At 37.5% G+C, this 15,301-nt stretch overlaps 1 protein-coding gene across 6 annotated transcripts in view; it reads left to right on the top strand.

The window, feature by feature from the left end:
- The window catches only part of PSD3 (pleckstrin and Sec7 domain containing 3), a 588,043-nt gene that overhangs the window by 153,919 nt on the left and 418,823 nt on the right, over nucleotides 1-15,301 (top strand). The window contains exon 2 of one of the 6 annotated variants that reach the window (XM_049095088.1): nucleotides 3,436-3,518. The exons of the other annotated variants lie outside the window; for them this stretch is intronic. The gene's annotated coding sequence lies outside the window, so the exon portion shown is untranslated. The remainder of the gene's footprint in view (nucleotides 1-3,435; nucleotides 3,519-15,301) is intronic. 6 annotated transcript variants of the gene reach the window in all.

Genomic DNA, 15,301 nt, shown 5'->3' with positions numbered 1-15,301 from the left:
AGGATCCTGAATATATCCTGCCAGCCCTTTCTGGCCTGCCAGGTCTCTGTGGAAAGGTCTGCTGTTAACCTAATACTTCTCCCCATAAAGGTTAGGTATCTCTCGTCTCTGGCTGCTTTAGGGATCTTCTCTTTATCTTTAGAATTTGCAATTTTCACTATTAAATATTGGGGTGTTGAATGGCTTTTATTGATTTTAGGGGGGTATCTCTGTCTCCTGGATCTGAATGCCTGTTTCCTTCCCCAAGTTAGGGAAGTTCTCAGCTATGATTTGTTCAAATACACTTTCTGGTTCTCTGTCCCTGTTGGTGCCCTCTGGAACCCCATTAAATGTAGATTTTTCCTTCTGAGGCTGTCATTTATTTCCCTTAACCTTTCCTCATGATCTTTTAATTGTTTTTCCCTTTTTTCCTTGGTTTCCTTCCTTTGCTTTTGGTGTGAGAAGGCAGCTGAATAATTCTTAATGATGGAAGGTTTTGGGTAAATGTGGAGCATCTTTTTGATTGTGTTGACCTCCTCCCCATTCACACCAAATTCCTGGAAGGCAGGATGCAAACAAAGTAGCATTGCAGCCTAACCCTATTCATTGCATCTGGACCCGGGACCCAGGAAAGCTAGGAGACATTGCTTTAGGAAAAATGTGGGTTGGTGTAGAAAACCACAAACGTTTGAAGTAACAAATGACAAATCCACTAACTCTAGGGTCTTCTGTTGTATTATTTTCTTGTCTTCATCACAGATACAAGTTGGTTTGTTATTTTATGCCTAGTCCTTTGGTAAATCCTCTGTCTTTGGCACATTGTTTTTAGTTTGCTCCTTCCTTTACCCTTCCCAGCCTCCTTCCCACCCATGATGGGAAGCAGAAAGATAATTTTACAGTATGATACACAAGTATATATTAGACTAGCTCACCAATCCTTGGCCCTTATTAAATTGGCCAAATGTCCAGATGTCCTCTGTTATTTTAGCTATTGCATAGACCCTGCTGGATAGGCTGTAGTCTTCAGTGGTCTGTTTTGGCGTGGTGAAGTAGGCCAGGAAGTGACTGTAATCTTTGTCTCTGGGTAGCATTTTGGGTAATGATAATCCAGCATTTCATCTTCTCCTGGCTTGGTCCACATACGTGCGCAATGAACTGTATACTGGTAGCCTCAGCCACCTCCTCAGAACTGCCTGGTGTTTCTTGGACTGAGATAGCTAAGGAACGTTGCAGAAATCAATGTGGAGGGCATGTTGAAAAGCTTGTTCCTCCTCTCTCTGCTCAGTACAGTATTTTAATTTTACCTAGGAGATCCATTTTTTTTGAACCATTGTTCATTATATTTTTTTTAAGGCACCTATTGAAATACTGAACAGGATTTGACTTTGAGAGTGGGATACAATCAACTTTAGAACAGGACATCTCAATCGGAAAAGAGAGCTTTTTTTTTTTTTCCAAATTGAAGTATAGTTGATACATAAGGTTAAATTAGTTTTAGGTGTACAGCATAGTGATTTAGAAAAAAGCTTTTATCTCGCTAAACTAAAGGCACCACATGTAGTTGAGATCAAACTTATTTTAGGTACTTATTAGCCACTAAGGATTCATTTTTAAGGATTTCTCTTCTTTGTTTCATACTAGATGTGTCTAGTGTTTAATACTAGTGTATTCAAACACATACTAGTGTTTCAAACACATACTAGTGTTTCAATGTGTCTGTGTTTCATACTAGAGAGATAGTCTGTTCTTGACTTGCAGAACTTGCCGAGTGCTGTTGGGATGTTTTAGAGTAAATTTGGGTCCTTGAGATGGATCCCTGAACCAAATATTTTATTGTCAAGTGTACAGACTGCTTTACAAAGTGTGCCTTTGGCAGCATTGCTCTCCGTCTTCCTTAAATCAACTGTCTAATCTTAAGTTTCCTTTTATTTTTAGGTAGAAGGTGTCTTTTCCCTTTTATTTTGTAAAGCAAGGGTTATATGCAGCTGTCTTTCATTCATGCTTTGTTTAGCTTAGCCAATGTTTTATTTAAAAATTAAGCTAACTTTTAAAATTTGGGAGATTTCATACAAAAACCCAGATTTCAACCTTCTGTTAAAAATTTGAGACTGCAATGCTCAGTGGGCACTGATGCTAAGTAGCAGCTGGCCCTGTTGGAGCTCAGGTTCACCAGCGGTCACCAGCCCTTTTGTGTGGTCTCCTGTTTTGCCTGCCTTATGCTTGTAACCTGAAGTTTGTAGGCATTTTGAGCTTATGGTCTCTGCTTCAAAGTCATACTAGTGTAAGACTTGACACATTCAGTCATGTTTTGCAATAATGATTCATTATGTCATACTTTGCAACCCTGACTAGCATCCAGCAGGGGGTATATCATGAAGCTAACGCAGAGGACTTTTCCAAGGCCTTGAGAGACATAGCAGTTTTTTCTTCTTTCTCTTAATGAGAATACCCCAAATTGGGCAAGTTTCAGGAGGCACAAAACTGAATCTCGCCCTGCCAGCATGAAAATCACCTTTTCATAGAACTCTTAAAAAGAATGAAGATTCCTGGGCCCTACCTTCTCTAGGCCTATGCAATCAGAATCTCTGGGCAAGGCACTCAGGCATCTCTAAATTTTTTTTTTAAGATTTTATTTATTCATGAGAGAAAATGAGAGAGAGAGAGGCACAGACACAAGGAGAAACAGGCTCCATGCAGAGAGCCTGATGTGGGACTCGATCCTGGGTCTCCAGGATCACACCCTAGGCTTGAAAGCAGCGCTAAACCACTGAGCCACCTGGGCTGCCTGGCATCTCTAAATTTTTAAGCAGCCCTCCAGGTGATTATTATACAGACAAGCTTAAGAACCACTGTATTAAAAATACTGATTCAAAGGGATACATGCACCCTGATGTTTATAGCAGCATTATCTACAACAGCCAAATTATGCAAATAGCTCGTGTCCACTGACTGATGAATGGATAAAGAAGAAGTTGTATATATATACAATGGAATATTACTCAGCCATCACAAAGAATGAAATCTTGCCATTTGCAACGTGTGGATGGAGCTAAATAAGTTGTTCAGAGAAAGACACCATATGATTTCATTCATATGTGAAATATAAGAAATAAAACAAATGAGCAAAGAAATAAAACAAATGAGCAAAGGGAAAAAAGAGAGAGAGAGAGAGGTGCAAACTAAGAAACAGAATCTTAACTATAGAAAACAAACTGATGGTCACCAGAGGGGAGGTCAGTGGAGGGATGCATGAACTGGGTGATGGGGATTAAGGAGGGCACTTGTGATGAGCACCAGGTATGGTATAGAAGTGCTGAATCACTATACTGTACACATGAAACTAATATTACACTGTACATTAACTAACTGGAATTTAAAAACTGCATTTAAAATTTTTCTTACTACTAAAAGGATTTATCAATACATTTGAACTATGATTGTGGATATATTTTACAGACATTCAAAACCGAAGGGCTTAGGGACCACTGCCAGTTTGAAGACCCATCAGTGAAATGAGAAGACATCTCTGAAATTAAAAAGTAATGTCAATAGGAAAATGTGATTTGATTATAAAAATGTGCATTAATTTTTAAAGAATTGATGAAGAAGTTTTCACATATCTGTGATAATTTGTCTATTCATGTGGAATTTCATCAGCAATTTTTGTTTTGCTAGTATGTATGTAAATGTTTGCTTTGGAAAACATTTTTGTATAGGTGGAATGAGGTAAAGATTCTGGAGTTACTATAACGTCAGACAGTAGTATGAGGGAAAGTAAGATTGCAGCCTGATACAGCTGCCTCTGTTCTTATTGCTTGAGGAGGTTGATGGTTATTTTAAGGCAGTGGTTTTGGAAATTTGTGGGGATGTTTTTAATTGTCACAATGATTGGGAATGAAGGTTGGCTACTGGCCTTTCATGGGTCAGACCAGGGATGGTAGTATCCTGTAGTGCTTGGGACAGTTCTGTACAGGGAAGAAGTGTTCAATATGCTGCATGACTTTAAGTGTCCTCCTGGATGGTCCCATAGGGGAGAAAATGTGTTTTTAATGATCTGTACTTAGGATATCTAAACAGTGTTTTCTGCATTATTTTAAATATCGCTGCATTTTCTAGGATTATAACTATCATGTGAACCAAGGGAAGATTTTACTTAGTTTGGAAATTTACAAAAATTGTCCACTGTTTCAAAATACCATGTCCCACAGGCCATGTTCCTGCTGTTGAGTTGTCCACTTCACACCCTGTTAGTCTGTGCTCAAGCCCTGCTGTCCAGGTAACTCTGTGCTTAGGTGCAGGCAAGCAGCTGATTAACCTAAGTACTTACATAATGAAAATAATTTTAATTTTTGTATTGTATTTAGTAAACTGCTGAGTGTACCACATTCCATAAATTATTATATTAATTATCTTGAACTTTACATTTAGGCAGGTTATATTATTTTTGATTGTCACTTCAGGATGATAAAGGAGGAGACATTGTAAAATATTTGTTATAAAATCATTACCTGAGTTGAAGGCAGACACTCAGCCCTTGAGCCACCCAGGTGCCCCTGAGAATGTAGTATTTAAAGGAAAATAAGCAGGATTAGCGGAATATGGAAGGAAATCAGGACAGGAAGATTATTTGGGAAACGAGAGAAAGGCTTTTAATAAGGGATTAATTCATGCCATATATGAATCTAGTAAGATTAAGACTGGAGTGTCTAGAAATTAAGAGGTAACTGAATGCAATAAAATAGAGAAATGTGTGTATGTTTAAAGTTGTTTAGGTTAAACCTTGTGGTCTTCTGACTTGTTAAAATCACTCAGGGTAGATGGTTGCTGTTTCCTTGAAGTGACTCCTCACCCCATGGCAGTCCACAGTGGCTTTTGTCACTGAGACAGAAGAGTGACTGCATCTCCTAAGTAAAATTCTGCATGTATTTACTGCTAAGCGAGAATGTTTTCTGGAGTATAGAGTGGCAAGTATTTGAATACCAGGACTGGTGTGCCCTAAGCAGCATGAAATGGTTTAAAATACGTGAGGAAACATTATTCCACCTGCCACTGTCCACCACTTTCTTGAGCGTTCTCATGTCAGGCTGAGTGAGGATGAGGACTGGTCAGAGCCCAGGGGCCTCAGCTCAGTGGACCAGGACATGGTGAGTCTTTGTTCCTTTTAGGATAATCCTACACCTGGAGGTTTGATTAATTGATAGGCACAACATGATTTTGAAAACTGGACCATCTTTTAGGATAACACTTTAACCTAATTACAGATACCTAATGACAGATTTCTAGGTTTTCCTTCAATGAGTAGATATTCCCCCCCTCCCCGCCCCCGCCCCCGAAAACTTGGAAGGAAATTTTTTGAAACTACAGAATTGTATTCCTGAGTTCTAAATTGTTCACATTCTGTTACTAGTGAGACGACACTGTCCTCTGGTGGACAGAATGTGTGGCACTTCCAGTAGCAGTTGTCAAGGTGTCCAGTGCTTTTCCTGCAGGCAGATTTCCTGCAGATTTGGAGGTCACTAATATGCTTTTGTTCTTTCTGCCTAATCTAATCTGGGGGTTTATAAAAATTCCAGTGGTGTACAAATACATAATCTCATTATGTTATGAAATGAAAGATTTTGGATTTTTTTTTTTGAAGGTTTTATTTATTTGAGAGAGACTTGGCTAGACAGAGAGAGAACACTAGTGGGGAGGGGTGAGAGGGAGAGGGAGGAGCAGATGCCCCGGTGAGCAGGGAGCCTGACACAGTCTCCATCCCAGGACCCTGGGACCTTGACCTGAGCCGAAGGCAGATGCTTAACAGACTGAGCCAGCCAGGCATCCCAAGATTTTGGAATTTTTATGGAAAAAAAAAAAAATCCACTTCAGTTTTTGAAATAGAGATGTTAACCAACTATACCATCAGATGGACATTTTAGTAGTCTGCTGATAATAATATTGCCTGAATATAAGATGCATTAAAATAATACATGAAACCCAGTCTGGAATGCTATTTGTTTTTTTTTTTTCCCCTCATATATAAATAAATTTTGCAAAAACTTCCAAAGAAATCAGTATTACTGGAGATGTAACGATTGAAAGACAAATGTGGAAAGTCCTAAATTTTCCTTAACAAATAGGTTTTTGGTTTCTGTGCTATGTAACAGATACTCTACTAGAAAATTTTTTTTTTTGAAAATTTTTATATTAGTTTAAACCTCAGAAGAATCCTCTGATCCTCTGATACTAGTGTCGTGTTCCCTCCTCCACTTTATTTCATGGATGAGACTCACTGAGATTTAAATAATTTAACCTTAGGTTTCACAGGCATGGGGCTGGCATGCCAGCTTGAGCATGACTTCCGAGCCTAAGTCTTCCCACAATGTCCTAGGTTTTCATAGAGAATCAGAGTGGGTGCCACTGTTCCCCCAGCTGCCATCTACGTGAAACTGGACTGTAATTCTGACTTAGTCATTGGTAGTATGATATTGGATAAATTATTTAACTTTTTGGCTTCACTTTTTCTTCCCTTTTTTTTTTTAATCTTGAAACAAAAATCTTCATGTCTCCCCGAGGTTTGGGGAACGAGGAGACGTTGATATGAGTCCATGCCTTATCCCAGTCAACCAAAGGCACCCCCTCATTTGTCTCTTCTACATATTGGACTATTGTGTGAGATACCATTTGAAGGCACCACTTTTCCTTTTAAAACATTTTTGTTTTGTTGGTCTGTGTGATTTCTGAGGTCTCATGTAGATCATTATTTTTTGACAGGTGTTGATGCAGTGTAGTACCCCTTTGTATTTTCGTTTGAGAGGGAAAGGAGATAGGACCTAAGGCATCAGATTATTTAATGCATGTTCCTTCCTTTGGTAGCAATGCTGATGACAAGGCCATTAAATGAGGAAGAAAGCAGACTCTTGATGGAGCAGTCTTCTGTGTCTCAGGATACTGAAAAGTCTCAAATCTTTTATCTGTTATAATTGGAGCATCCAGCCTGCCCTTGTTTCCTTGCAGTGTAACTTCCTCAACCCAAGCCTCTTCATCCAGAGGGAAATTATAATGCCAGGAATGTGATAAAAGTAAAAAATACATAAAAATACTGAAACATAAATTAAAATATCTATTTGCTGTTGACATTGTAGAATTAGAGATTTCTTGGCAAGATACACGAGAGCAATGAGCAAGACCAAGCACCCTTTCATACATTGCTATGTTATCTGTGTTTTCTTTTATAGTTTTTTTTCCCCTTGTTGTGTCTGTTCTGTTCGTATATTGGAGTATCCAGTCAGTATTCACTCACTTGATAAGACAGTGGTGCTGACAAGGCCAGAGTCCAATCCTAAGGAATAGATAAGTTTATTTCAGTATATCAGGAGACCTACAAACAATTTTACAAAAATATTTCTGTTGATTATGAGGGCGCACCAGCAAATGAACAAGGATGGCTCAGTGTAAAACCCAACTAACTGTACTAAGGAAAAAGCAGTTTAGAGAGCTTGCCTGTTTGATGCACATTGTTAAATATTTAAAATATGGTCTCTTTAGTTGTCCTTGGAACAGCTGGCATGGTGAACTTTGAGTTAGTCCTGGTGAAAATGGAGAGAATTCTTAAAAGAAGCTTGACACCCTGTTCTTTTTTTTTTTTTTTTTTTCACCCTGTTCTTTTTAAAGGAAAAATGACTGGAGATTCTTTGTGGTGGCAAGTTCCCTAAAATGTGTTGGGAAGTGAGATTTAAATAGCTCTGGTTCTTATATCTAGGTGTTTAAAAATAAGAGGAAAAAAGTAAGGGCAGGAAATAAGTATCTCTTGTTGAATACATTTGAATAATCTTTACAAATATTTATTGAGTATTTGCTGCATACCCAATACTGCTAATCACTACTTATGGGAAGCTGATGAATTTATGAGCAAGATGGTATACTCGGAACCACTAAATAGAAAATGATGTATTTAAGTGCCAGATAATTGGTTTAAACCTCATGAACAGATGACTAATTTCATGCTAAAGATCCTGCGTAGAGACAGACATACGTTATAAAAGGAGACAGACTGTCAAGATCAGAAGCAGCATGGGAAGCCAAGGAGATGTGGTCATCATATTATGTACAGGAGAGGAGAGAACAGAGCAGTGGGTAAAAGCATAATCAGAGGCTTCTTGGAGGGATGATGATGTGTTCTGTGTCTTAAAGGGTAGTTAGTATTTGAACATAGGGAAAGAATGGGGAGAACATTGTGTTCTGGGAGAAGATGAGAGTGATGTGGAGAGCAGTAGAATATTGACTCCAGTGGAGGGGTGAGTGAAGGTATGAATGGTCATGGCCTTTAGCATCAGCTCAGAAAGGTGTGATTTGCAGTCTGTCCTGAGAAGCTTTACTTACTCTCTGTCCGGAGAAGCTTTATTTAATCCCTCTCAATCTGATTGAGGGCCCCTTCTGTACCTTAGAGTACAGAGCTTTTGAGTCAGTCATTCTGACTTCCACTACACCTTGTGACCCTGCCTGGAATTTGGCTATTTTTGAAATTCCACATTCTTCAATTTACCTATTATATTCATGATGGATTACTTCTATGATAGTTTGATTTTAACTTTTTTATGTTGAATCTTAAAATTTAGATTTTTGTGCTATATTGGTTTCCTCATGTGCCAAGTGCAAGACATTAAAAATTAAATCCTGTTTAACAATACATTTAATGAATTTGTCTTAAAAAAAGACTAATTGAAAGAAAATTAAAATTTAGCCACTATGTATCATGAATATTATAATGTTTTATTTAGCTGCCCTTGTATTGACAGTGTGTTATTCCAGTGGTATTTAGGAACTCATTTTTATCTCTGAATTTGAATTTTATAGAGATGTTTTACAGCAAGCCATGAAATGAAATTGAAACTTGAGAGTCCTTGCTGGTATTTTGCTCTCACCGCCCACCCATTTGCTTGTAACTCTAAATTTCTCCATTTCCTCTGTTTATGATCTTTGACATCTTCTGATTTGGGTATAATTATTTGTTCTATTTTTTTTTTATACTGCCAGTATAAAAAAAAATATTGCCCAGACCCTTTGGTGCATTGACATTTTTTTGAATGACTTGAACTAAAAGGAAAATTTCTTAGGTGAGTGAGAGCTGTAAATGTCTAACATGAAACCCTCTGAGGGAGGATTTCTTAACTTCAGAGGGTCTATGAGCCCCCTAGAAATTTTATGCAAGGTTTCTGTAAATGTCCATCTGGATGCTTCTTATTGGGAAAGGGCATAGCTTTCTCTAAGAGATCCACGATACCAAAAAATTAAGAATCACTTCTGAGACGTGGGGAACAGAAAAATCAGTTTAAGGACTATATTTTCCTAGTCTTACAAATATAACTATTATCCTAAATCAACAACACTAATAAGATGTTTATTGTAAAATAACCTCTGTGAAGTAGTTCAGTTACTGAATGTATGTTGTCATTGTTTTTTGCAAGATATATCTCATACTAAAAAGATCAAACTGATTGATTTATACTTTATTTCTTCCTTTTAAAAAATTGACGTATTTACTGTGTAGGGATCGCTTTCTATAATCTTTATAAATATGAGGAGTGGTGAAAAATGTTGTGGGTCCGTATATCCATGGATTGCCTTGTAACTTAACATTGTCATCATCCTAGTAAAGAATTAATGAGTACCTTTTAACTTTTGAACAGTAGGGTAGTTGTCTAGGATATAGAAAATGTGAAAAAGTAAGTGGGGAAAGCATTATGAAATCATGAATATATAAGGACCCAGTGAAAAGTATAGGCAATATATATTTTAAGAGTAAAAAGGAGGGAATGATCACAGAGTCGGGTCAAGCATGGAGGACCTCAGTGAGAAGTAGAACTTATGTGGGGATGGTCATGACTGATGAGTAAGGCATAGTTGGAAGAGAAGGAATAACTGCCTAATAGTTTTATGGGAACACAGCCATGGATTAATTTACTATTGTCTGTGGCTGTTTTTGCTACTGTGGCAGAGTTGCATATTTGTGTAGAGACCTTATGGCCCATGGAGCTTAAAATATTTACTATTTAGTCCTTTGCAGAAAAGATTTGCTGATTCCTGAGTTAAAGAATTACAGCTTTAATTTAGTCACACTGGGAATTTGTTTTGTTTTGTTTGGGGGAAGGGAGGCATATAATGGGACTGTGGTGACAACAATGCTATGAGAAAAGTACTTTAGGAAGATTAATATAGCAAAATTACTTAGAGTGTTTTAGAGGATATGAATTCATGCTGAGGTGGGGAGGCTGCTTAGGACCAGTAGCTAATTCCTAAAGCAATAGTACCTGCTCTAGAGAAGCGATAGTAATAATATAAATGAAGGGATAGACTCATAAGACTTTTAAGAAACTAGTTATAGTCTTGGAGACTAAAGATAATGGGGAAATGTGAGGACTCTAAGGTGACGGGAAGTTAATGTTACATCAAAATAGGAATTCTCTCTCAGAAGCTAGTTTTTCAGGGAAGGTGATCACTATGACTTTGACATGTTGAATATATTACATGAGACATCTGTCAGGTAGTTTAGTATTGTTGACTCTTTGCTTTTTCCCTGCTTCTCTGGATGGACCCAACTTTCCAGGGATGGTAGGTACAATTTCAAGGGGGGCTGCCCTGAGACCCCATACAGGATCCCAGAAAAGAGAATTTATTTCCTCAGTCCAGGTTTCCTTTTTCCTGGTAGCACCTTTCAAAGCTTGAAGGCAGGGGGTTGGCTTGGTGAAATAAGGAGGATGTTTAACACATGTTTGATTACTGGCTATGGAGCAGCACAGGGCACAGCTTCCAAAGGCTCCCTGGAACATACCGATTCAAGTTTTGCCCATCATACAAAACTCTTCCTTTACATTCTTCACATGAAACACACATCCCTCCTAGATGCCTCCTAAGATCCCCCCTACCCCTACCACTGTGCAACCGAACTAGTTTTTTTGTGAACTGCTTCTAGCTGTGGTTCACTCTATTTGTTTTCTCATTATGTTGTCATTAACTTGAGTTTCTCATATGTTGTCCTTATCTTAGGTTGACATGTAGGAATGTAGCCTCAAGACCCTTAACTCTCCTTGGGAAGATTTCCTCTGTGTTTGGCTTCCTTCACTCTTTTTTTTAAAAATTTTTTTATTTTTAAGATTTATTTATTTATTCATGAGAGAGACAGACAGAAAGAGAGGCAGAGATACAGGCAGAGATACAGGCAGAGGGAGAAGCAGGCTCCTCGCAGGGAGCCTGATGCGGAACTCGATCCCGGATTCAGGGATCACAACCTGAGCCGAAGGCAGGCCCCCAATCGCTGAGCCACCCAGGCATCCCAGCTTCCTTCATTCTTGTACTTGAATGCAAACTGGTCCAGAGTTCCCCTGTTTTCTCTCCTTGTTCTGTTACTGCAGTCCAAGGCAAGACCCCACCCCAGATGTCTGGTCTGGCTGATTAATAGTTGCTTCTGAATTAACTATTTGAATCATTGACGTCTTTCTCTTTCTATCTATAGTGGTCTCCATATGATTAGTATTTCCCGCTCAACAGAGGTGTGAGGTGGGCTGAAGCTTAGGAGAGATGTTGGGTCTGGACACCTGGAATTATCAGGGTAGAGCCCTACTTTCAAATACCATTTTGTGGTTTTCAGTTACTTTATCATGTGACCTTTCTAGTTTTAATCTTCTAGCAACCTTGTGAGGTAACTACATTGTTTGACTTGTGAATCAAAATTAATTGCAAATTTTTATTTTAGTGAGTACAAAAGGCTGGAAAAAAGTTGACTTTTAATGATTTTTTAAAAAAATAATACGTGAAAGCTGAAGCTCAGAGAGAAAAATATTTGCCCAAATTATATAGTAAGTAATGGAGCAAAGTCTGATTCCTAGTAGTAATAGTAATATTAGCTAGTTTGTACTAAATATTTCCTATGTGCTGGGTGCCCTTTTAAGCACTTTATGTGTATTAACTCATTAGGATGCCTTTGCCACCATACCAGTTTGTCTTTTGGATGATAAATATTTATTACAAGCTCTTGTATTTTAGAAGGCAAAGAATGCTAAGTTAGAAGAGCAGTAAGCTGAGAATTGATCGATTTTTTTTTTTACATTTGTTTTTATTTAAGTTCGATTTGCCAACATATAGTGTAACACCCAGTGCTCATCCCATCGAGTTCTGGATACTACCTATAATCAAAGGACAGAAGAACCATGACCAGGACCAGGACGGTATATTGCTATACAAGCCAATGGGGGGACAGTTTCTAAAAGAAATGGTATTCCCTTCTGTCCTTTGGCTGAGCAGATTCTGCTCTGTTTTGGGGGCTGAGTGGAGAGTTTGGTTCCCTGCCATCTAGCTCATGGATGCCCTTATTGCTCCCTACAGAGAGATGAAACTTTACATTTTACACTGACGTAGTTGAGATAAGATGAGAATTTTTGAACAGAAACTCTTACCAAAAGAAGGAAAGAAAATAGAGATAGCAAATAGAGGAGTTTATAGGATAGATAATTATTTAAGTATGGCTCACTGAGTCCTTCTGGCTAGCATTAGTTGCCCACTTGAATACAATTTGGATACTTACCAACTTTTCTAAGTTAGGGGAGATTCAATTACTCATAGTATTTGCTTTCAAATTTTACTTCTGTGTATGGATAAGGACCCCTCAGGTCACCTCTTTAGCTCAAGACTCTACTTTCCTTCTAATGCTGTCCTGGCACCCTTGGGCTCTGATTCCACCCTGGGCCCCATATGTGATGAAGGCAGTTTCCTGACTGTAAACATTTTCCTCACTAATTATACACAACCAGAGTTTTGTGCCATCTTGAACTGCCCTGTGCTTTGATATTTGTGCTTCCTGAGATCTCAGAGGTATGAGGATACAACAGGTAACAAAATAAAAAAAATCAGTGACTTCATGGAAGTTTCATTTGGATCTTTGGAGGGCTTATATTTTTATTACATTCTGAATAATGTTAATTAGCCAGTTGTCAGTATAAGAATCTACTAAGGATAATATTGGAAATAACTAGACCATTCGACAATAACTAAATTATATTACTACTAAAAATGATGTTTATGTGGTTTATATTAATAAAAATAACATGATATGAATACTATGGTAAAATAAGTTAATACAATCAACAAGAAAATAAAAGTTCAAATCCCCAAACTGTGCTAGATTAAGATATAAGAATGAAGTATAATCTAATGATTTTGTTTCCTTCTACTCTTCTGTATGTGGGCTGGCAACTAAATTCCTTCTTCTTCCTTATTTTTTTTTTTTAAACTTTGGCCTGAGAGATGTTTCTTGCTCTTCTTATCTTCTAATTGTGTGTCAGCTAGGTTTCTTCAGCTTCATACTCTTGATCTGTAAAAAGCAGTTAATATCCTATATACTCCCAAATTAGGGTAAGGATGTTTCCCTAAAAAGCTTGTCAGAAAAGGAGTGGCCTTATTTATTTATTTTTTTTGAAGATTTATTTATTTATTTATTTATTTATTTATTTATTTATTTATTCATTCATTCATTCATTCATTCATTCATTCATGAGAGACAGGCTGAGAGAGAGGCAGAGACATAGGCAGAGGGAGAAGCAGGCTCCTTACAGGGACCCCATGTGGGACTCAATCCCAGATCCCAGGATCACGACCTGAGCTGAAGGCAGGTGCCCAACCGCTGAGCCACCCAGGCATCCCTGGAGTGGCCTTATACTCAAGTTTTTTACTGTTCCTATATTAGAGATGTTTTTATTATTTTGAATAACAAAGAACTTTTTGGAGAAAGCACATTAGTTTGAAACAACTACCGATAATGCTAGTTGGGATGTTTACAGAAATCACTAAAACAGGTTAAAAAAAAGAAGAAAATGTTTAAACACGTTTAGTAATTATTTCTGGGGAAATGATCCTAGAGTTGTAAGTGTCAGAAGTCACTGTAATGTAGCCTTTTAAAGATGACTTCCCAAGGACATAGAGTAAGTGGTTACATTATGAGTATCATCTAAAGCGAATGGATACTGTAGGTTAGGATAGAATTTCCAGTTACAGCATCACACAGATTTAAATATTGTTGTATCTCAATTTAAGACAGAACTGAAGATGTAATATATCAAAATAAGATGCTATGGTAGCAAAGATCCTAGTGACAAATTGCATGTGAAAAGCTTGAATAATATAATTCTCTGAAATATAAATGAATAAAGGCTAATATTTTTGTTTTATGTGGTATGTTGTTAAATACATATATATACAAAATTAACATGGAATTAACAAAATACAAAATTAGCATAACTTATGTGCAAATTTGTACAAATATGGACAAATTAACAGTAAAAGTGCTAATAGGTAAACTGAGATCTTTTAAAAAAAAACTTTTTTTTTTTTTTTAAAGAGAGGTGGAGAGAGGAAGGAGGGGCAGAGGGAAAGGGAGAGAATCTTTAGCTGACTCCACACCCAACACGGAGCCCAGAAGTGGGACTTGATCTCATGACTTTGAGAACATGATTTGAGCTGAAATCAAGAGTTGGACACCTAAGTGACTGAGACCAACTCAGGCAGCCCAGGTCTTAAAAATTTTAAGAGTTTGAGCAAAAATTAATTTGAATCAGGCAGCATCCAATATAGGAGACAGACAGGAGTCCCAATTTGCTGTATGAAATGAAAAACTTAATAGGCAGAAAGGAATGGAACAAGGAGGTTATAGTAGGCAACAAAATGGGTTGGTTATTGTAAAGTCACTTTCCTATAGGGGATGGCTGGGGCCTGTCAGGCATAGTATATAACTAGTACTGATCAGGTGATTCATTCCAGATTGAGTGGTGTAAGATTACATTTGTGAGAGTGCCAAAACTGTACTTCAGATATGTCTCATTTTGGTACTGTGGAGCTTAGGAATAAGCGAGACCATTGCCTGTTGGTTTTTTTGTTTTGTTTTGTTTTTACTTTTTTATTATTTTGTGTTTTCTTTAATATGTTACATTTCACTGTAGAGTTAATTTTTTTTTTAACAGTATTTTGGAGCATAAAGCTCTGGCATCATACCAGTCTTGGTATGGCCCACCACTCCTCTGTGCTCACTTGGATTTATTTCACGTTGTATCTTCCTAGATTCTATTTATCTGTCTGGGTGAAGCTTAAAAGTTCAGATGTATCTTAGGATAGAGACAATAGACATATATAAACTAAATTTCAGTAACCTTGAAATTGGATTGAGTTTTTTTGTTTGTTTTTTATTTTTAAGATCTAAGAACCAAACTTAAACTCTTGATTTACTGGAATTTGCTTAATGACAGACAGTTATTTCAAATAAGGAACTATTGTTACCAGTTCTTCTGATAGTATTGTC

The sequence above is a fragment of the Canis lupus genome, chromosome 16 (assembly GCF_003254725.2).
Source record: "Canis lupus dingo isolate Sandy chromosome 16, ASM325472v2, whole genome shotgun sequence".
In the NCBI taxonomy this organism is placed as follows: domain Eukaryota; kingdom Metazoa; phylum Chordata; class Mammalia; order Carnivora; family Canidae; genus Canis; species Canis lupus.
The sequence above is the reverse complement of the archived record's forward strand: the minus strand, read 5'-3'. Positions and strand labels throughout refer to the sequence as shown.